The 23,865-nt window shown below is 36.9% G+C and overlaps 1 protein-coding gene and 1 long non-coding RNA gene across 21 annotated transcripts in view; one reads left to right on the top strand and one right to left on the bottom strand.

Moving 5' to 3' along the window:
* LOC127907163 (histone-lysine N-methyltransferase, H3 lysine-79 specific-like) overlaps window positions 1-23,865 on the bottom strand; it is a 233,665-nt gene that overhangs the window by 202,607 nt on the left and 7,193 nt on the right. Inside the window, exons 3-8 of one of the 18 annotated variants that reach the window (XR_008063550.1) lie at window positions 23,068-23,829; window positions 21,804-22,111; window positions 15,135-15,266; window positions 15,047-15,090; window positions 12,796-12,839; window positions 6,298-6,622 (exon numbers count right to left, since the gene is read on the bottom strand). The gene's annotated coding sequence lies outside the window, so the exon portion shown is untranslated. Of the gene's footprint in view, window positions 6,623-12,260; window positions 12,620-12,795; window positions 12,884-12,927; window positions 13,017-14,900; window positions 14,959-15,046; window positions 15,091-15,134; window positions 15,267-19,633; window positions 19,658-19,844; window positions 20,716-20,905; window positions 21,188-21,627; window positions 22,112-22,692; window positions 23,830-23,865 lie in introns of those variants that run through there. The other 17 variants (XR_008063553.1, XR_008063552.1, XR_008063551.1 and 14 more) reach the window with 17 other exon arrangements.
* Window positions 551-3,217, top strand: LOC127907168 (uncharacterized). 3 transcript variants are annotated; one of them, XR_008063569.1, is made up of 3 exons: window positions 551-1,737; window positions 1,791-2,207; window positions 2,314-3,217. It is a non-coding gene; the product is annotated as an uncharacterized LOC127907168 (long non-coding RNA). The 3 variants fall into 3 exon arrangements; XR_008063570.1 differs by having other exon boundaries at window positions 551-1,684; window positions 1,738-2,207; XR_008063571.1 differs by having other exon boundaries at window positions 551-1,631; window positions 1,738-2,207.

Below are 23,865 nucleotides of genomic sequence, written 5' to 3' on the forward strand. Positions count from 1 at the left end.
GAGGTGACAGGGGAGGGTGACCTCTTCACCAACATCGGCCCTCACATGGTCTTCTGAGGTGAGTTTAAACTGATCTGTTCAGAAAGAGAACATTTCATGTTTAATGACATCATCTGTGTCAGGAACACAAATCCTCTCAGTACATTTATAAACACATCTGAATTAAAAACTACAATAGACATACAACAACCAGGACCATGTCAATTCTAAAATACAACCCCCACAATCCCAGACAGACAGATTCATTTGAAGGAAAGTCTATATGTCATAGAAGAATGTGATGCTACAATCTAGAATGATATTATCCCATTTGTTCCCACATCTTTCCCAGACATGCCACTATGCTAATCTTATGCCACTAGTAGCCTAACATGTCATCCATTTTGATTATTTATTTATTTAAAAGTATGTTTTATTCTTGGTCACAGTTGTTACAGAGTGCTCTGTCTATAATAACATGAACAGATATTTACCCCAATAGTTGGTTTAGTTCTGTTCTCCCAGATATATGAAAGAAAAGTTCATCATTAATTATAGCATGGTGACTTACTATGAACTCTGGACTCTGCCATTTTAACTGCAATAAAAAGAGAAAACATTCATATTTACATCATTACCATTCATCAAATTCTCTCTTTTGCTCAATCACACAGATACAAACATCACTTCTTCTTTCTTCTTTCTTTCTAAGGTTAGCAGTGTGTAGAATAGGGTTCTAATCAGAAGACCGATCCAGCCAGCAGATGGTAGTGATGATCTTTAATTATAGTCATATTATCCTGAGCTGTAAAGATTTAACAGTGACTATCAATATTAGCTTCTCTTATCTCTTTGGACACATTCACATGAGTAAATGAGTAAAATTGCTTCCATGAAAAATAGTCTCAATGCTTTTCCATCCCCTCCTAACAAAATAAATGTAGCATAAATGTAGCTGACTGGTGGTCATTTACTGTCTGAGAAGAGAGTATCATTACCACCTGCTGGTCAATGTTGGGAACTGCGGGGAATTTACAAATCATAAAGTCAGACATACAATTTAGGAGGCTGGGGGTAAAGACTGAGTTTGGGTTACGGTGTATAGGGACAAGGGACATGGCTGGGGGTAGAGGCTGAGTTTGGGTTAGGGTGTGTAGGGGACAGGGCTGGGGGTAAAGACTGGGTTTGGGTTAGGGTGTGTATGGGACAGGGGACAGAGCTGGGGGTAAAGGCTGAGTTTGGGTTAGGGTGTGTAGGGGACAGGGCTGGGGGTAAAGGCTGAGTTTGGGTTAGGGTGTGTAGGGGACAGGGCTGGGGGTAAAGGCTGAGTTTGGGTTAGGGTGTGCAGGGGACAGGGCTGGGGGTAAAGGCTGAGTTTGGGTTAGGGTGTGTAGGGGACAGGGCTGGGGGTAAAGGCTGAGTTTGGGTTAGGGTGTGTAGGGGACAGGGCTGGGGGTAAAGGCTGAGTTTGGGTTAGGCTGTGCAGGGGACAGGGCTGGGGGTAAAGACTGAGTTTGGGTTAGGGTGTGTAGGGGACAGGGGACAGGGCTGGGGGTAAAGACTGAGTTTGGGTTAGGGTGTGTAGGGGACAGGGCTGGGGTAAAGACTGAGTTTGGGTTAGGGTGTGTAGGGGACAGGGGACAGGGCTGGGGGTAAAGACTGAGTTTGGGTTAGGGTGTGTAGGGGACAGGGGACAGGGCTGGGGGTAAAGACTGAGTTTGGGTTAGGGTGTGTAGGGGACAGGGGACAGGGCTGGAGGTATAGGCTGAGTTTGGGTTAGGGTGTGTAGGGGACAGGGGACAGGGCTGGAGGTATAGGCTGAGTTTGGGTTAGGGTGTGTAGGGGACAGGGGACAGGGCTGGGGGTAAAGACTGAGTTTGGGTTAGGGTGTGTAGGGGACAGGGGACAGGGCTGGGGGTAAAGACTGAGTTTGGGTTAGGGTGTGTAGGGGACAGGGGACAGGGCTGGGGGTAAAGACTGAGTTTGGGTTAGGGTGTGTAGGGGACAGGGGACAGGGCTGGAGGTATAGGCTGAGTTTGGGTTAGGGTGTGTAGGGGACAGGGGACAGGGCTGGGGGTAAAGACTGAGTTTGGGTTAGGGTGTGTAGGGGACAGGGGACAGGGCTGGGGGTAAAGACTGAGTTTGGGTTAGGGTGTGTAGGGGACAGGGCTGGGGGTAAAGACTGAGTTTGGGTTAGGGTGTGTAGGGGACAGGGGACAGGGCTGGGGGTATAGACTGAGTTTGGGTTAGGGTGTGTATGGGACAGGGGACAGGGCTGGGGGTATAGACTGAGTTTGGGTTAGGGTGTGTAGGGGACAGGGGACAGGGCTGGAGGTATAGGCTGAGTTTGGGTTAGGGTGTGTAGGGGACAGGGCTGGGGGTATAGACTGAGTTTGGGTTAAAACCATCTTTCTGAGACTCATCCACAAACAGGACCAAGCCTGACCTGCTGAGGAGTGATGGACTCCATCCTAGCTGGAGGGATGCTCTCATCTTATCTACCAACATAGACAGGGCTCTAACTCCTCTAGCTCCACAATGAAATAGGGTGCAGGCCTATTACAAGCTGGGCACTTACAAACAGTATCCATGTCGGCACCTTAAGTTATTCAAGACTTTACTTTTCACAAAAGGCATCGGAAACCATATATTTTTATTGGTCAATTATCATTAAATGTAGTCTCAGTTTGACAACTTTCATCAAGTTTCTACTGTGACATTCTGCACAATGCTGAGTCATGTGGTAGCCCCTGGCAACAGTGTTTTACCCTGTTCATCCTCAAACCCAAACCAGTATGTTCTGACCCAGCTGTAGATGTTCAGTATAGCAGCAAATCACTAAAATAGGTGGCTTTTCTGCAACTGAAGATGTAAATATTGTAGATTTATTTTGTGAGGTTTTTTATTTTGAGTACAAAATATACAAGTGATGCTAGATCTTATGTTTTACAAGTATATATTTAAAGCTGCATTTGATTTGAACTGTTTGTTTTTAAGGTAATTGCCTGTATTACCACCTGCCCTGCTTGTTTACAGCTGATCTGTCGTTCTCTATCTAGACAATATTACCATGTCGTCTTAGAAGGTTACTGGGGATTTGTCATTAACTATTTCTCATTGAGCCTCATTCAGTGAAACAGTTCATTCAGCCTCATTTACTGCTTTAAAAAAACATAGCTGATATGGATGACTTACTTAAACAAATGTGGTTTCTACTGACAATTGAGATGAACAAACTATGGCAAGTGGATACGAGGCAATCCATAATTTAAAATAAGGTGTATGTTTGATGATTAACTACACATGGTGTGATTGTAATATATATATATATATATATATATATATATATATATACATAAAGGAACTCAAGTCCTTTTGTTCACCCGCCTTAGAATAAATATCTCACGATGAAATGCCGACCGTATTACCTCCCAAGAGAATTATCTTCGGTTATAGTCACAGCCATGTATATTCCCCCTGTTACACCTGTTCAGTGTTCATTTACAGATGATTATAATGCTTGTTATGGTCATTTTACATGCCTTCATTACACCTGTCCAGTGTGCCTTTACAGGGTATATTAATGCTCTACTCAGACTATGTCTAGAGTCTCGCTACAGAGACTGTGAGGAGCGGAACATGGGCACAAGCTAAACTGAGGTTTTATGGATACAAATAAGAACATTATCGCACAAAAGGACCATTTGTGATGTAACTGGGACCTTTTGGAGTGCCAACAGAAGAAGATCTTCAAAGGTAAGGCATTTATTATATCGCAATTTCTGACATTCATGGCGCACCTGCCTGGTTGAAATATGTTTTTCATGCTTTTGTATGTGGGGCGCTGTCCTCAGATAATCGCATGGTGGGCTTTCACCGTAAAGCCTTTTTGAAATCGGATACAGTATTTTCATGAATGTTAAATATTTATATTTCTGTCATTTTGAATATCGCGCTCTGCAATTTCACAGGATGTTGTCGAAATAACATCCCAATTATTTACACTTAATTTCATACTTTTTAAAAAATTAATAACAAATCAATTGCCTGAAAATAAAAACTGAAATATTTACACAAGAAAAAAAAGAATAGCAATTTTAAACGAAAAGACCAAAAAAGCACGCTAATGAAAAGCAAAGCTAAAAAGGTGTTTTAAAATCCCTTTGAAATATGTATCCTCAGCTTCTCTGGCAGGTTATTCCAGAGACTGGGGGCATAATAACTAAAGGCTGCCTCTCCATGCCTCTTGGTCCCAGGCTGGGGGCATAGTAACTAAAGGCTGCCTCTCCATGCCTCCATCCCTCTTGGTCCTGACTTCTGCATTTAACTCAACCCCCTCTGAAATAGTGACATCAATAGCAGATATATTGTGGGAGAACTCTGTGAAATGTTGACCCCTATGGCAGATATATAGTGGGACCTCTATGTGAAATATTGACCTCTATTGCAGATATATAGTGGGAGGACTATGTGAAATGTTGACCTCTATAGCAGATATATAGTGGGAGGACTATGTGAAATATTGACCTCTATAGCAGATATATAGTGGGAGGACTATGTGAAATATTGACCTCTATGGCAGATATATAGTGGGAGGACTATGTGAAATATTGACCTCTATGGCAGATATATAGTGGGAGGACTATGTGAAATATTGACCTCTATAGCAGATATATAGTGGGAGGACTATGTGAAATATTGACCTCTATGGCAGATATATAGTGGGAGGACTATGTGAAATATTGACCTCTATGGCAGATATATAGTGGGAGGACTATGTGAAATATTGACCTCTATGGCAGATATATAGTGGGAGGACTATGTGAAATATTGACCTCTATGGCAGATATATAGTGGGAGGACTATGTGAAATATTGACCTCTATGGCAGATATATAGTGGGAGGACTATGTGAAATATTGACCTCTATTGCAGATATATAGTGGGAGGACTATGTGAAATATTGACCTCTATAGCAGATATATTGTGGAAGGACTATGTGAAATATTGACCTTTGTAGCAGATATATTGTGGGAGGGCTATGTGAAATGTTGACCTCTATAGCAGATATATTGTATTGTATGCCAAATCTGGATAATTTGAAGAACATCTATACATCTAATCCAACCTACCTCTGAGAACATTTGGGGAGAGTATTGATAAATGTAAAGAAACATTTATATTTGTATCTTTGAAGAAGACACACTGCAGTTATAGTGGGAGAACTATTCACAAGGCCTGTAGTTTTTATAGTATCAGATTAACACTCTGGTCTGTTCTTTGTCTTGTGTTATTGACCTCAATAAACAAAACAGACAAATATGTGAATTACTCACCCTCTTCTGATCATCCATTATCCAAGATGGAGAGTCATGAATAATGATCATGTAAAACAGAATGCATTAGTTATTATTGTTCATTGAATCTTTGTCTCATTACATAATTTATTGAAATACCATACATCATATTGGAATGACTGTTCATCACATTAATTACTAATGTACATCTAGGGAAAGGGATGTAAGCAGCACTACTATGTGAGCAGTCTGAGAATGACTGAATGCTTCGAAATAAGACATCAAACTGAATTCAAGCTGATTCTATTTTCATTTTGGAGTGTGAAATGTTGACCTCAATGGCAGATATACTGTGGGAGGACTATGTGAAATGTTGACCTCAATGGCAGATATATAGTGGGAGGACTATGTGAAATATTGACCTCTATAGCAGATATATAGTGGGAGGACTATGTGAAATATTGACCTCTATGGCAGATATATAGTGGGAGGACTATGTGAAATATTGACCTCTATAGGAGATATATAGTGGGAGGACTATGTGAAATATTGACCTCTATAGCAGATATATAGTGGGAGGACTATGTGAAATATTGACCTCTATGGCAGATATGTTGTGAAAGGGAAAGGAAATATAGGGGGATACTATGTGAAATATTGACCTCTACTGAATGTATTCAACTGAGATGTTGATCTCTATGACGATTTAGTGGGAGGAAATATCTGAAATATTGACCTCTACAACAGATATTATGTGGGAGGTCTATGATGTGAAAATGCTGGATAATTTGAAGAACTATGTGAAATATTGACCTCCTATAGAGATATATTGTGGGAGAGTATTGATAAATGTAAAGAAACTGATTTAATTTGAGCCTATGAAGAAGACACACTGCTATTCAAATGGCCCTCTATAGTTTTTATAGTATCAGATTAACACTCTGGTCTGTTCTTTGTCTTGTGTTATTGGTTGTCAATAAACAAAACAGACAAATAAGTAATTACTCACCTAATACTGATCATCCATTATCCAAGATGGAGAGTCATGAATAATGATCTCTAAAACAGAATGCATTAGTTATTATTGTTCATTGAATTTCTGTCTCATTACATAATTTAATGAAATACCACACATCATATTGGAATGACTGTTCATCACATTCATTACTAATGTACATCTAGGGAAAGGGATGTAAGCAGTGCTACTATGTGAGCAGTCTGAGAATGACTGAATGCTTCATAATAAGACATCAAGCTGAATTCAAGCTGATTCTATTTTCATTTTGGAGTGTGAAATATTGACCTCTATGGCAGATATATAGTGGGAGGACTATGTGAAATATTGACCTCTATAGCAGATATATTGTGGGAGAACTATGTGAAATATTGACCTCTATAGCAGATATATTGTGGGAGAACTATGTGAAATATTGACCTCTATAGCAGATATATTGTGGGAGAACTATGTGAAATATTGACCTCTATAGCAGATATATTGTGGAAGGGCTATGTGAAATATTGACCTCTATAGCAGATATATTCTGGGAGAACTATGTGAAATGTTGACCTCTATAGCAGATATATTCTGGGAGGACTACGTGAAATGTTGACCTCTATAGCAGATATATTCTGGGAGAACTATGTGAAATGTTGACCTCTATAGCAGATATATTCTGGGAGAACTATGTGAAATGTTGACCTCTATAGCAGATATATTGTGGAAGGGCTATGTGAAATATTGACCTCTATAGCAGATATATTCTGGGAGAACTATGTGAAATATTGACCTCTATAGCAGATATATTGTGGAAGGGCTATGTGAAATATTGACCTCTATAGCAGATATATTCTGGGAGAACTATGTGAAATGTTGACCTCTATAGCAGATATATTCTGGGAGGACTACGTGAAATGTTGACCTCTATAGCAGATATATTCTGGGAGAACTATGTGAAATGTTGACCTCTATAGCAGATATATTCTGGGAGAACTATGTGAAATATTGACCTCTATAGCAGATATATTCTGGGAGGACTATGTGAAATATTGACCTCTATAGCAGATATATAGTGGGAGAACTATGTGAAATATTGACCTCTATGACAGATATATTCTGGGAGGACTATGTGAAATATTGACCTCTATAGCAGATATATTCTGGGAGAACTATGTGAAATATTGACCTCTATAGCAGATATATTCTGGGAGAACTATGTGAAATATTGACCTCTATGAGCAGATATATAGTGGGAGGACTATGTGAAATATTGACCTCTATAGCAGATATATAGTGGGAGAACTATGTGAAATATTGACCTCTATAGCAGATATATAGTGGGAGGACTATGTGAAATGTTGACCTCTATGACAGATATATAGTGGGAGAACTATGTGAAATGTTGACCTCTATAGCAGATATATAGTGGGAGAACTATGTGAAATATTGACCTCTATAGCAGATATATAGTATATAGGGAGGACTATGTGAAATATTGACCTCTATGGCAGATATATAGTGGGAGGACTATGTGAAATATTGACCTCTATAGCAGATATAGACAAATACAGAGAACTATGTGAAATATTCATCTGATCATCCAGATATAAGATGGAGAGTCATGAAATATTGATCATGTATAACAGAATGCATTAGTTATTATTGGTCATTGAATTTGTCTCATTACATAATTTAATGAAATATGTCATATTGATATGACTGATCATCACATTAATTACTCATGTACATCTATAGGAAAGGGATGTAAGCAGCACTATATGTGAAAGTCTGAGAATGACTGAATGTGGGAGGACTATGTGATAATATTGACATCAATGACAGATATAGTGAGGACTATGTGAGGACATTTGGTGTGAAATATTGACCTCTATGACAGATATATAGTGGGATGACTATGTGAAATATTGACCTCTATAGCAGATATATTGTGGGAGGACTATGTGAAATATTGACCTCTATATCAGATATATAGTGGGAGGACTATGTGAAATATTGACCTCTATGACAGATATATAGTGGGAGACTATGTGAAATATTGACCTCTATAGCAGATATATAGTGGGAGGACTATGTGAAATATTGACCTCTATAGCAGATATATAGTGGGAGGACTATGTGAAATATTGACCTCTATGACAGATATATAGTGGGAGGACTATGTGAAATGTTGACCTCTATGACAGATATATAGTGGGAGGACTATGTGAAATATTGACCTCTATACAGATATATAGTGGGAGGACTATGTGAAATATTGACCTCTATGACAGATATATAGTGGGAGGACTATGTGAAATATTGACCTCTATACAGATATATAGTGGGAGGACTATGTGAAATATTGACCTCTATATCAGATATATAGTGGGAGGACTATGTGAAATATTGACCTCTATATCAGATATATAGTGGGAGGACTATGTGAAATATTGACCTCTATATCAGATATATAGTGGGAGGACTATGTGAAATATTGACCTCTATAGCAGATATATAGTGGGAGGACTATGTGAAATATTGACCTCTATGACAGATATATAGTGGGAGGACTATGTGAAATATTGACCTCTATGACAGATATATTGTGGGAGAACTATGTGAAATATTGACCTCTATGGCAGATATATAGTGGGAGGACTATGTGAAATATTGACCTCTATAGCAGATATATAGTGGGAGGACTATGTGTAATATTGACCTCTATGACAGATATATAGTGGGAGGACTATGTGAAATATTGACCTCTATAGCAGATATATTGTGGGAGGACTATGTGTAATATTGACCTCTATGACAGATATATAGTGGGAGAACTATGTGAAATATTGACCTCTATAGCAGATATATAGTGGGAGGACTATGTGAAATATTGACCTCTATGACAGATATATAGTGGAAGGAAAGGAAATATTGACCTATGTCAGTTGTTGACCTCCAACTGAATGTATTCTATGTGAAATGTTGACTTCTATGACAGATATATGTGAGCAGTCTGAGAATGACTGAATGCTTCATAATAAGACATCAAGCTAAATTCTAAGCTGACCTCTATGACAGATATATAGTGGGAGGACTATGTGAAATATTGACCTCTATAGCAGATATATAGTGGGAGGACTATGTGAAATATTGACCTCTATGACAGATATATAGTGGGAGGACTATGTGAAATATTGACCTCTATGACAGATATATAGTGGGAGGACTATGTGAAATATTGACCTCTATGGCAGATATATAGTGGGAGGACTATGTGAAATATTGACCTCTATGACAGATATATAGTGGGAGGACTATGTGAAATATTGACCTCTATGACAGATATATAGTGGGAGGACTATGTGAAATATTGACCTCTATGGCAGATATATAGTGGGAGGACTATGTGAAATATTGACCTCTATAGCAGATATATAGTGGGAGGACTATGTGAAATATTGACCTCTATGACAGATATATAGTGGGAGGACTATGTGAAATATTGACCTCTATGGCAGATATATAGTGGGAGATCTATGAAATATTGACCTCTATGACAGATAATTTGAAGAACTATCTATACATCTTAACAATATATTGAGAACATTTGGGAGAGTATTGACCTAAATGTAAAGAAACTATTTAAATTTGAGCCTTGAAGAAGACACACTGCTGTTCACAGGGCCTGAAATATTTTATAGTATCAGATATATAGACTATGTCTTGTGTTATTGACCTCAATAAACAAAACAGACAAATAAGTAATTACTGACCTCTATGATCATCCATTATCCAAGATGGGAGTCTATGTGAAATATTGATCATGTAAAACAGAATGCATTAGTGGGAGATATATTTGACCTTCATTGAATTTCTGTCTCATTACATAATTTAATGAAATACCATACATATATTGATATGACTGTTCATCACATTATTACTAATGTACATCTAGGGAAAGGGATGTAAGCAGATATATGTGAGCAGTCTGAGAATGACTGAATGTTCATAATATTGACATCAATAGCAGAATATCAGTGGGAGCTATTTTATTTTGACCTCTTGACAGATATATAGTTTGGGAGACTATGTGAAATATTGACCTCTATGACAGATATATAGTGGGAGGACTATGTGAAATATTGACCTCTATAGCAGATATATAGTGGGAGGACTATGTGAAATATTGACCTCTATAGCAGATATATAGTGGGAGGACTATGTGAAATATTGACCTCTATAGCAGATATATAGTGGGAGGACTATGTGAAATATTGACCTCTATGACAGATATATAGTGGGAGGACTATGTGAAATATTGACCTCTATAGACAGATATATAGTGGGAGGACTATGTGAAATATTGACCTCTATAGCAGATATATAGTGGGAGGACTATGTGAAATATTGACCTCTATAGCAGATATATAGTGGGAGAACTATGTGAAATATTGACCTCTATAGCAGATATATAGTGGGAGGACTATGTGAAATATTGACCTCTATAGTATATAGTGGGAGGACTATGTGAAATATTGACCTCTATAGACAGATATATAGTGGGAGGACTATGTGAAATATTGACCTCTATGACAGATATATAGTGGGAGGAATATAGGGGATAAATATTGACCTCTAGAAGTTGTCCAACTGAAGGTACTATGTGAAATATTGACTCTATGACAGATATATAGTGGGAGGACTATGTGAAATATTGACCTCTATGACAGATATATAGTGGGAGGACTATGTGAAATATTGACCTCTATGACAGATATATAGTGGGAGGACTATGATGTTGAAATGACTGATATATGAACATCTATAGAACATCTTAATATTGACCAACCTACAGATATATAGTGGGGAGACTATGTGAAATAAATGAAAGAAACTGATTTAATTTGTAGCCTTGAAGAAGACACACTGCTGTTCACAAGGCCTGTATTTTTATAGATATATTAACACTCTGGTACAGATATATAGTGGGAGAACTGTTCTTTGTCTTGTGAAATATTGACCTCTAAACAAAACAGACAAATGTAATATTGACTCTACCAGATAATACTGATCATCCATTATCCAAGATGGAGAGTCATGAATAATATGGGAGGACTATGTAAAATAGAATGCATTAGTTATTATTGTTCATTGAATTTCTGTCTCATGTGAAATATTGAAATACCTCTATGAATGACTATAGTTCATCACATTAATTATAATTGACATCTAGGAAAGGGAGGACTATGTGAAATATTGACCTCTATGACAGAATATATAGTAAGGGCTGAATTCAAGCTGATTCTATTTTCATTTTGGAGTGAAATATTGACCTCTATGACAGATATATAGTGGGAGGACTATGTGAAATATTGACCTCTATGCAGATATATAGTGGGAGGACTATGTGAAATATTGACCTCTATGACAGATATATAGTGGGAGAACTATGTGAAATATTGACCTCTATAGCAGATATATAGTGGGAGGACTATGTGAAATATTGACCTCTATAGCAGATATATAGTGGGAGGACTATGTGAAATATTGACCTCTATAGCAGATATATAGTGGGAGAACTATGTGAAATATTGACCTCTATAGCAGATATATAGTGGGAGGACTATGTGAAATATTGACCTCTATAGCAGATATATAGTGGGAGAACTATGTGAAATATTGACCTCTATAGCAGATATATAGTGGGAGGACTATGTGAAATATTGACCTCTATAGACAGATATATAGTGGGAGAACTATGTGAAATATTGACCTCTATAGACAGATATATAGTGGGAGGACTATGTGAAATATTGACCTCTATGACAGATATATAGTGGGAGGACTATGTGAAATATTGACCTCTATAGCAGATATATAGTGGGAGGACTATGTGAAATATTGACCTCTATGACAGATATATAGTGGGAGGACTATGTGAAATATTGACCTCTATGAGCAGATATATAGTGGGAGGACTATGTGAAATATTGACCTCTATAGCAGATATATAGTGGGAGGACTATGTGAAATATTGACCTCTATGACAGATATATAGTGGGAGGACTATGTGAAATATTGACCTCTATGACAGATATATAGTGGGAGGACTATGTGAAATGTTGACCTCTATAGCAGATATATAGTGGGAGGACTATGTGAAATATTGACCTCTATAGCAGATATATAGTGGGAGGACTATGTGAAATATTGACCTCTATGACAGATATATAGTGGGAGGACTATGTGAAATATTGACCTCTATAGCAGATATATAGTGGGAGGACTATGTGAAATATTGACCTCTATAGCAGATATATAGTGGGAGGACTATGTGTAATATTGACCTCTATAGCAGATATATAGTGGGAGGACTATGTGAAATATTGACCTCTATAGCAGATATATAGTGGGAGAACTATGTGAAATATTGACCTCTATAGCAGATATATAGTGGGAGGACTATGTGAAATATTGACCTCTATAGCAGATATATAGTGGGAGGACTATGTGAAATATTGACCTCTATAGCAGATATATAGTGGGAGGACTATGTGAAATGTTGACCTCTATGACAGATATATAGTGGGAGGACTATGTGAAATATTGACCTCTATAGACAGATATATAGTGGGAGGACTATGTGAAATATTGACCTCTATAGCAGATATATAGTGGGAGGACTATGTGAAATATTGACCTCTATAGCAGATATATAGTGGGAGGACTATGTGAAATGTTGACCTCTATGACAGATATATAGTGGGAGGACTATGTGAAATGTTGACCTCTATAGCAGATATATAGTGGGAGGACTATGTGAAATATTGACCTCTATGACAGATATATAGTGGGAGGACTATGTGAAATATTGACCTCTATGGCAGATATATAGTGGGAGGACTATGTGAAATATTGACCTCTATAGCAGATATATAGTGGGAGGACTATGTGAAATATTGACCTCTATAGCAGATATATAGTGGGAGGACTATGTGAAATATTGACCTCTATAGCAGATATATAGTGGGAGGACTATGTGAAATATTGACCTCTATAGCAGATATATAGTGGGAGGACTATGTGAAATATTGACCTCTATAGCAGATATATAGTGGGAGAACTATGTGAAATATTGACCTCTATAGCAGATATATAGTGGGAGGACTATGTGAAATATTGACCTCTATAGCAGATATATAGTGGGAGGACTATGTGAAATATTGACCTCTATGGCAGATATATAGTGGGAGGACTATGTGAAATATTGACCTCTATGACAGATATATAGTGGGAGGACTATGTGAAATATTGACCTCTATAGCAGATATATAGTGGGAGGACTATGTGAAATATTGACCTCTATGACAGATATATAGTGGGAGGACTATGTGAAATATTGACCTCTATAGACAGATATATAGTGGGAGGACTATGTGAAATATTGACCTCTATAGCAGATATATAGTGGGAGGACTATGTGAAATATTGACCTCTATAGCAGATATATAGTGGGAGGACTATGTTAAATATTGACCTCTATAGCAGATATATAGTGGGAGGACTATGTGAAATATTGACCTCTATGGCAGATATATAGTGGGAGGACTATGTGAAATATTGACCTCTATAGCAGATATATAGTGGGAACTGAATGTTGATTCAACTGAGGACTATGTGAATTTATTGATTGACCTCTATGACAGATATATAGTGGGAGGACTATGTGAAATATTGACCTCTATGACAGATATATTGTGGGAGGACTATGATGAAAAATGCTGATAATCTATGAAGAATATCTGGGAGATATGTGAAATATTGACCTCTATGACAGATATTTAGTGGGAGACTATGTGAAATGTAAAGAAAACTGATATTAATTTGTAGCCTTGAAGAAGACACACTATGCTGTTATAAGGCCTATGTAGTTTTGATCTATCAGATATATAGTGGGAGTATGTTCTATTGTCTATGTGTTATGGTTGTCAATAAACAAAACAGACAATAAGTAATTACTCATAAATATTGATCTCTATGACAGATATAGTGGAGAGTATGAATAATGATCTATGAAAACAGATATGTGGGATTATGTTAATATTGTTCATATATGAACTATGTGTCTCTTACATATATTTAATGAAATACCTCTATATATATTGTGAAGACTGTTCAACTTGACCTCTATGTACATATAGTGGGAACTATGTGACCTCTATGACAGAGATAGAACTATGAATGGATATAAGAATATGTGAAATGAATTTTCTAGTGTGAAATATTGACCTCTATGACAGATATATAGTGGGAGGACTATGTGAAATATTGACCTCTATAGCAGATATATAGTGGGAGAACTATGTGAAATATTGACCTCTATAGCAGATATATAGTGGGAGAACTATGTGAAATATTGACCTCTATAGACAGATATATAGTGGGAGGACTATGTGAAATATTGACCTCTATAGCAGATATATAGTGGGAGAACTATGTGAAATATTGACCTCTATAGCAGATATATAGTGGGAGGACTATGTGAAATATTGACCTCTATAGCAGATATATAGTGGGAGGACTATGTTAAATGTTGACCTCTATGGCAGATATATAGTGGGAGAACTATGTGAAATATTGACCTCTATAGCAGATATATAGTGGGAGGACTATGTGAAATGTTGACCTCTATAGCAGATATATAGTGGGAGAACTATGTGAAATATTGACCTCTATATCAGATATATAGTGGGAGGACTATGTGAAATGTTGACCTCTGTGACAGATATATAGTGGGAGGACTATGTGAAATGTTGACCTCTATATCAGATATATAGTGGGAGGACTATGTGAAATGTTGACCTCTATATCAGATATATAGTGGGAGGACTATGTGAAATATTGACCTCTATATCAGATATATAGTGGGAGGACTATGTGAAATATTGACCTCTATATCAGATATATAGTGGGAGGACTATGTGAAATATTGACCTCTATGACAGATATATAGTGGGAGGACTATGTGAAATATTGACCTCTATAGCAGATATATAGTGGGAGGACTATGTGAAATATTGACCTCTATGACAGATATATAGTGGGAGGACTATGTGAAATATTGACCTCTATAGACAGATATATAGTGGGAGAACTATGTGAAATATTGACCTCTATAGACAGATATATAGTGGGAGGACTATGTGAAATATTGACCTCTATGACAGATATATAGTGGGAGGACTATGTGAAATATTGACCTCTATAGCAGATATATAGTGGGAGGACTATGTGAAATATTGACCTCTATGACAGATATATAGTGGGAGGACTATGTGAAATATTGACCTCTATAGCAGATATATAGTGGGAGAACTATGTGAAATATTGACCTCTATAGCAGATATATAGTGGGAGGACTATGTGAAATATTGACCTCTATGACAGATATATAGTGGGAGGACTATGTGAAATATTGACCTCTATAGCAGATATATAGTGGGAGAACTATGTGAAATACCTTGACATCCATATATAGATGGAGAGTCATGATATATCTATGGAGGATGATTAGTTATTATTATGAGGACTATGTGATTACATATTAGTGGGAGGACTATGAAATACCTCTATATTGACATGATATCATACTATGTGAAATATTGACCTCTATGTATATAGTGGGGGAAAGGTGAAATGTTGACCTCTATAGCAGATATATGTGAGAACTATATGAAAATGACTGAATATATAGCTATCATAAATAAGACATCTAAGATATATAGTGGGAGGGAGAATATTATTTTCATTCTGTGAAATATTGACCTCTATGACAGATATATAGTGGGAGACTATGTGAAATATTGACCTCTATGACAGATATATAGTGGGAGGACTATGTGAAATATTGACCTCTATAGCAGATATATAGTGGGAGGACTATGTGAAATATTGACCTCTATAGACAGATATATAGTGGGAGACTATGTGAAATATTGACCTCTATAGCAGATATATAGTGGGAGGACTATGTGAAATATTGACCTCTATGACAGATATATAGTGGGAGGACTATGTGAAATATTGACCTCTATAGCAGATATATAGTGGGAGGACTATGTGAAATATTGACCTCTATAGCAGATATATAGTGGGAGGACTATGTGAAATATTGACCTCTATGACAGATATATAGTGGGAGGACTATGTGAAATATTGACCTCTATGACAGATATATAGTGGGAGGACTATGTGAAATATTGACCTCTATGACAGATATATAGTGGGAGGACTATGTGAAATATTGACCTCTATGACAGATATATAGTGGGAGGACTATGTGAAATATTGACCTCTATGACAGATATATAGTGGGAGGACTATGTGAAATATTGACCTCTATGACAGATATATAGTGGGAGGACTATGTGAAATATTGACCTCTATGACAGATATATAGTGGGAGGACTATGTGAAATATTGACCTCTATGACAGATATATAGTGGGAGGACTATGTGAAATATTGACCTCTATGACAGATATATAGTGGGAGAACTATGTGAAATATTGACCTCTATAAGATATTGAAGAACTATCTATACAAATATTGACCTACTATGAGAACATTTGAGAGTATATAAATGGAAACTGATTTAATATGTAGTATGTGAAATGTATTTTTATAGACAGATTAACTCTGGTCTGTTCTTTGTCTTGTAGTTATTGGTTGACCTCAATAAACAAAACAGACAATATATAGTGGGAGAACTATGTAAATATTGACCTCTATCAGATGATCATCCATTATCCAAGATGGGAGGACTATGAATATGATCATCTAAATATTGATTATTGACCTCTATAACAGATTCATTGAATATTATGTCTATTACAGATATATAGTGGGAGAACTATGTGAAATATTGACCTCTATGACAGATATCACATGAGAACTATGTGAAGGACTATTGATTATCATGTACATCTAGGGAAAGGGATAGTGGGAGGACTATGTGAGCAGTCTGAGAATGACTGAATGCTATGTGAAATAAGACATCTATAGCAGAATTCAAGCTGATTTTATTTTAATTTTTGACAGATATATATATTTGGAGACTATGTGAAATATTGACCTCTATGACAGATATATAGTGGGAGGACTATGTGAAATATTGACCTCTATAGACAGATATATAGTGGGAGGACTATGTGAAATATTGACCTCTATAGCAGATATATAGTGGGAGGACTATGTGAAATATTGACCTCTATAGCAGATATATAGTGGGAGGAAATGTAATTAGTCAGCCAAATATTGAAGTTCTCCCACTTAAAATATTGATGACAGATATATAGTAGGAGGACTATCAACTATGACAGACAAAATGAGAAGAAAAAATATTGACCAGAAAATCTATAGGACAGAATTTATTTGCAAATATGTGGAAAATATGTGAAATATTGACCTACAAACAAGAACTATTTATTGACTCTCTATAGTGGGAGAACAGATATAACTAGATATATAGGAGACTATGTGAAATGTATTAATGACCTCTATGAACTTGTTATATATAAAAGACACCTGGGAGGACCTCAAATAGTCATACTCCAAACTACTATGGCCAAGACAAATATAGTCAAAGGACTATGAAAAAAATTGACCTCTAGGCTGAAGACTGAATCTGCAATAGGTAAGTAGCTATGTTTGAAGAAATTGACCTCTGTAGCAGATATTAGGAAATGGAAGACATACAATGACCACTGAAATATTGACCTCTATGACAGATATATAGTGGGAGAACTATGTGAAATATTGACCCATACGGGGGAGACCTAATGAATGACCTCTATAGCAGATATAGTGGGAGAACTAGTAACAAAGCCTACAATAGTGGGACAAATATTACGCCGCTGGGAGGGACTATATAGTGGGGAGGACAAATCCTGCAGTGCCAGACAGATATATAGTGGGAGGACTATGTGAAATCCCTGCTTCAGCCAGTATATGAGGCCCGTCTGAAATTTGACTCTAGAGAGCATTTGGATAGTGGGAGAACTATGTGAAATATTGACCTCTATGAAACAGATATATAGTGGGAGGAACTATGTGAAATGTTTCTAGGACAATATAATGGGAGTTGCATCCAAAGAACACCATACCTACTATGACAGATGGGGGTGGAAACATCATGCTTTGAAATATTGACCTCTGCAAAGGGAGAGGACTACTGAAATATTGACCTCTAAAGAATAATGGAGCCATGTATATTGTCTATAGATTTTGAGAACTATGTGAAATATTGACCTCCATCAGCAATATAGGGCATTGAAATATTGACCTCTATGACAGATATATAGTGGGAGAACTATGGACCTCTATGTAAGAAGTGGGAGAACTATTTCAAGGTCCTGGAGTGACCTCTATGCCAGTATCCAGAGGACTAAAATATTGACCCTACAGAAAATCTTTGGAGGGAGTTGAAATATTGACCTCTATGACAGATGTGAGCTAACAGCCCCTATACAGATATATAGTGGAGATCTGCATGGAGGAATTGACTACCAGCATACAGTGTGGAAAACTATGTGAAGACTTACAGAAAACTATTTGACCTCTATTGACAGATATATAGTGGGAGGACTATTGTGATAAACTATTGACCTCTTGACAAATACTTATTTTCCACCATAATTTGAAATAAATTGACCTCTAAAAGATATATAATGTTATTTTCTGGATATTATTTTCCCATTTTGTCTGTCATTGTTGAACTGTACCTATGATGAAAATTACAGGGCTCTCTCATCTTTTTAAGTGGGAGAACTTGCACAATTGGTGGCTGACTAAATACTTTTTTGCCCCATTGTATATGGTGTAGGACTATGTGAAATATTGACCTCTATAGCAGATATATAGTGGGAGGACTATGTGAAATATTGACCTCTATAGCAGATATATAGTGGGAGGACTATGTGAAATATTGACCTCTACAGCAGATATATAGTGGGAGGACTATGTGAAATATTGACCTCTATAGCAGATATATAGTGGGAGAAATATGTGAAATATTGACCTCTATAGCAGATATATAGTGGGAGGACTATGTGAAATATTGACCTCTATAGCAGATATATAGTGGGAGGACTATGTGAAATATTGACCTCTATAGCAGTTATATAGTGGGAGGACTATGTGAAATATTGACCTCTATAGCAGATATATAGTGGGAGGACTATGTGAAATATTGACCTCTATGGCAGATATATAGTGGGAGGACTATGTGAAATATTGACCTCTACGACAGATATATAGTGGGAGGACTATGTGAAATGTTGACCTCTATAACAGATATATAGTGGGAGGACTATGTGAAATGTTGACCTCTATAGCAGATATATAGTGGGAGGACTATGTGAAATATTGACCTCTATGACAGATATATAGAGGGAGGACTATGTGAAATATTGACCTCTATAGCAGATATATAGTGGGAGGACTATGTGAAATGTTGACCTCTATAGCAGATATATAGTGGGAGGACTATGTGAAATATTGACCTCTATGACAGATATATAGTGGGAGGACTATGTGAAATATTGACCTCTATAGCAGATATATAGTGGGAGGACTATGTGAAATATTGACCTCTATGACAGATATCAATAGTGGGAGGACTATGTGAAATATTGACCTCTATAGCAGATATATAGTGGGAGGACTATGTGAAATGTTGACCTCTATAGCAGATATATAGTGGGAGGACTATGTGAAATATTGACCTCTATAGCAGATATATAGTGGGAGGACTATGTGAAATATTGACCTCTATGGCAGATATATAGTGGGAGGACTATGTGAAATATTGACCTCTATAGCAGATATATAGTGGGAGGACTATGTGAAATATTGACCTCTATAGCAGATATATAGTGGGAGGACTATGTGAAATATTGACCTCTATAGCAGATATATAGTGGGAGGACTATGTGAAATATTGACCTCTATGACAGATATATAGTGGGAGGACTATGTGAAATATTGACCTCTATAGCAGATATATAGTGGGAGGACTATGTGAAATATTGACCTCTATAGCAGATATATAGTGGGAGGACTATGTGAAATATTGACCTCTATAGCAGATATATAGTGGGAGGACTATGTGAAATATTGACCTCTATAGCAGATATATAGTGGGAGGACTATGTGAAATATTGACCTCTATAGCAGATATATAGTGGGAGGACTATGTGAAATATTGACCTCTATAGCAGATATATAGTGGGAGGACTATGTGAAATATTGACCTCTATAGCAGATATATAGTGGGAGGACTATGTGAAATATTGACCTCTATAGCAGATATATAGTGGGAGGACTATGTGAAATATTGACCTCTATAGCAGATATATAGTGGGAGGACTATGTGAAATATTGACCTCTATGACAGATATATTGTGAAGGACTATGGGAAAGGACAGATATATAGTGGGATACTAGTCAGTTGACCAACTGAATGTATATCAAGTGAGATGTGATTTCTATGTCTAAAATGTTGACCTCTATGACAGATATATGTGGGAGGACTATGTGAAATATTGACCTCTATAGCAGATATATAGTGGGAGAACTATGTGAAATGTTGACCTCTATAGCAGATATATTGTGGAAGGGCTATGTGAAATATTGACCTCTATAGCAGATATATTCTGGGAGAACTATGTGAAATATTGACCTCTATAGCAGATATATTGTGGAAGGGCTATGTGAAATATTGACCTCTATAGCAGATATATTCTGGGAGAACTATGTGAAATATTGACCTCTATAGCAGATATATTCTGGGAGGACTATGTGAAATATTGACCTCTATAGCAGATATATTCTGGGAGAACTATGTGAAATGTTGACCTCTATAGCAGATATATTGTGGAAGGGCTATGTGAAATATTGAACTCTATGGCAGATATATAGTGGGAGGACTATGTGAAATATTGACCTCTATAGCAGATATATTGTGGAAGGGCTATGTGAAATATTGACCTCTATAGCAGATATATAGTGGGAGAACTATGTGAAATGTTGACCTCTATAGCAGATATATTCTGGGAGAACTATGTGAAATGTTGACCTCTATAGCAGATATATTGTGGAAGGGCTATGTGAAATGTTGACCTCTATAGCAGATATATTCTGGGAGAACTATGTGAAATGTTGACCTCTATAGCAGATATATTGTGGAAGGGCTATGTGAAATATTGACCTCTATAGCAGATATATTGTGGAAGGGCTATGTGAAATATTGACCTCTATAGCAGATATATAGTGGGAGAACTATGTGAAATATTGACCTCTATAGCAGATATATAGTGGGAGGACTATGTGAAATGTTGACCTCTATAGCAGATATATAGTGGGAGGACTATGTGAAATGTTGACCTCTATAGCAGATATATAGTGGGAGGACTATGTGAAATGTTGACCTCTATAGCAGATATATAGTGGGAGGACTATGTGAAATATTGACCTCTATAGCAGATATATAGTGGGAGGACTATGTGAAATATTGACCTCTATAGCAGATATATTGTGGGAGGACTATGTGAAATATTGACCTCTATAGCAGATATATTGTGGGAGGACTATGTGAAATATTGACCTCTATAGCAGATATATAGTGGGAGGACTATGTGAAATATTGACCTCTATAGCAGATATATTGTGGGAGGGCTATGTGAAATATTGACCTCTATAGCAGATATATAGTGGGAGGACTATGTGAAATATTGACCTCTATAGCAGATATATAGTGGGAGGACTATGTGAAATATTGACCTCTATAGCAGATATATTGTGGGAGGACTATGTGAAATATTGACCTCTATAGCAGATATATAGTGGGAGGACTATGTGAAATATTGACCTCTATAGCAGATATATAGTGGGAGGACTATGTGAAATATTGACCTCTATAGCAGATATATTCTGGGAGGACTATGTGAAATATTGACCTCTATAGCAGATATATTCTGGGAGAACTATGTGAAATATTGACCTCTATAGCAGATATATTCTGGGAGAACTATGTGAAATGTTGACCTCTATAGCAGATATATTCTGGGAGGACTATGTGAAATGTTGACCTCTATAGCAGATATATTCTGGGAGAACTATGTGAAATGTTGACCTCTATAGCAGATATATTCTGGGAGAACTATGTGAAATGTTGACCTCTATAGCAGATATATTCTGGGAGAACTATGTGAAATGTTGACCTCTATAGCAGATATATAGTGGGAGGACTATGTGAAATATTGACCTCTATGGCAGATATATAGCGGGAGGACTATGTGAACTATTGACCTCTATAGCAGATATAGACAAATACAGACAAATAAGTAATTACTCACCCTCATCTGATCATCCATTATCCAAGATGGAGAGTCATGAATAATGATCATGTAAAACAGAATGCATTAGTTATTATTGGTCATTGAATTTCTGTCTCATTACATAATTTAATGAAATACCACACATCATATTGATATGACTGATCATCACATTAATTACTCATGTACATCTAGGGAAAGGGATGTAAGCAGCACTACTATGTGAGCAGTCTGAGAATGACTGAATGCTTCATAATAAGACATCAAGCTAAATTCAAGCTGAGTCTATTTACATTTTGGTGTGAAATATTGACCTCTATAGCAGATATATAGTGGGAGGACTATGTGAAATATTGACCTCTATATCAGATATATAGTGGGAGGACTATGTGAAATATTGACCTCTATAGCAGATATATTGTGGGAGGACTATGTGAAATGTTGACCTCTATGACAGATATATAGTGGGAGGACTATGTGAAATATTGACCTCCATGGCAGATATATAGTGGGAGGACTATGTGAAATATTGACCTCTATGGCAGATATATTGTGGGAGGACTATGTGAAATATTGACCTCTATAGCAGATATATAGTGGGAGGACTATGTGAAATATTGACCTCTATAGCAGATATATAGTGGGAGGACTATGTGAAATATTGACCTCTATGGCAGATATATAGTGGGAGGACTATGTGAAATATTGACCTCTATAGCATATATATAGTGGGAGGACTATGTGAAATATTGACCTCCATGGCAGATATATTGTGGAAGGGAAAGGAAAGGGGGATACCTAGTCAGTTGTCCAACTGAATGTATTCAACTGAAATGTGTCTTCCGCGTCACTACTATTATTGGTCATTGAATTTCTGTCTCATTACATAATTTAATGAAATACCACACATCATATTGGAATGACTGTTCATCACATTCATTACTAATGTACATCTAGGGAAAGGGATGTAAGCAGCACCACTATGTGAGCAGTCTGAGAATGACTGAATGCTTCATAATAAGACATCAAGCTAAATTCAAGCTGATTCTATTTTAATTTTGGTGTGAAATATTGACCTCTATAGCAGATATATTGTGGAAGGGCTATGTGAAATATTGAACTCCATGGCAGATATATAGTGGGAGGACTATGTGAAATATTGAACTCCATGGCAGATATATAGTGGGAGGACTATGTGAA

This window comes from Oncorhynchus keta, chromosome 14 (genome assembly GCF_023373465.1).
Source record: "Oncorhynchus keta strain PuntledgeMale-10-30-2019 chromosome 14, Oket_V2, whole genome shotgun sequence".
Taxonomy (NCBI): domain Eukaryota; kingdom Metazoa; phylum Chordata; class Actinopteri; order Salmoniformes; family Salmonidae; genus Oncorhynchus; species Oncorhynchus keta.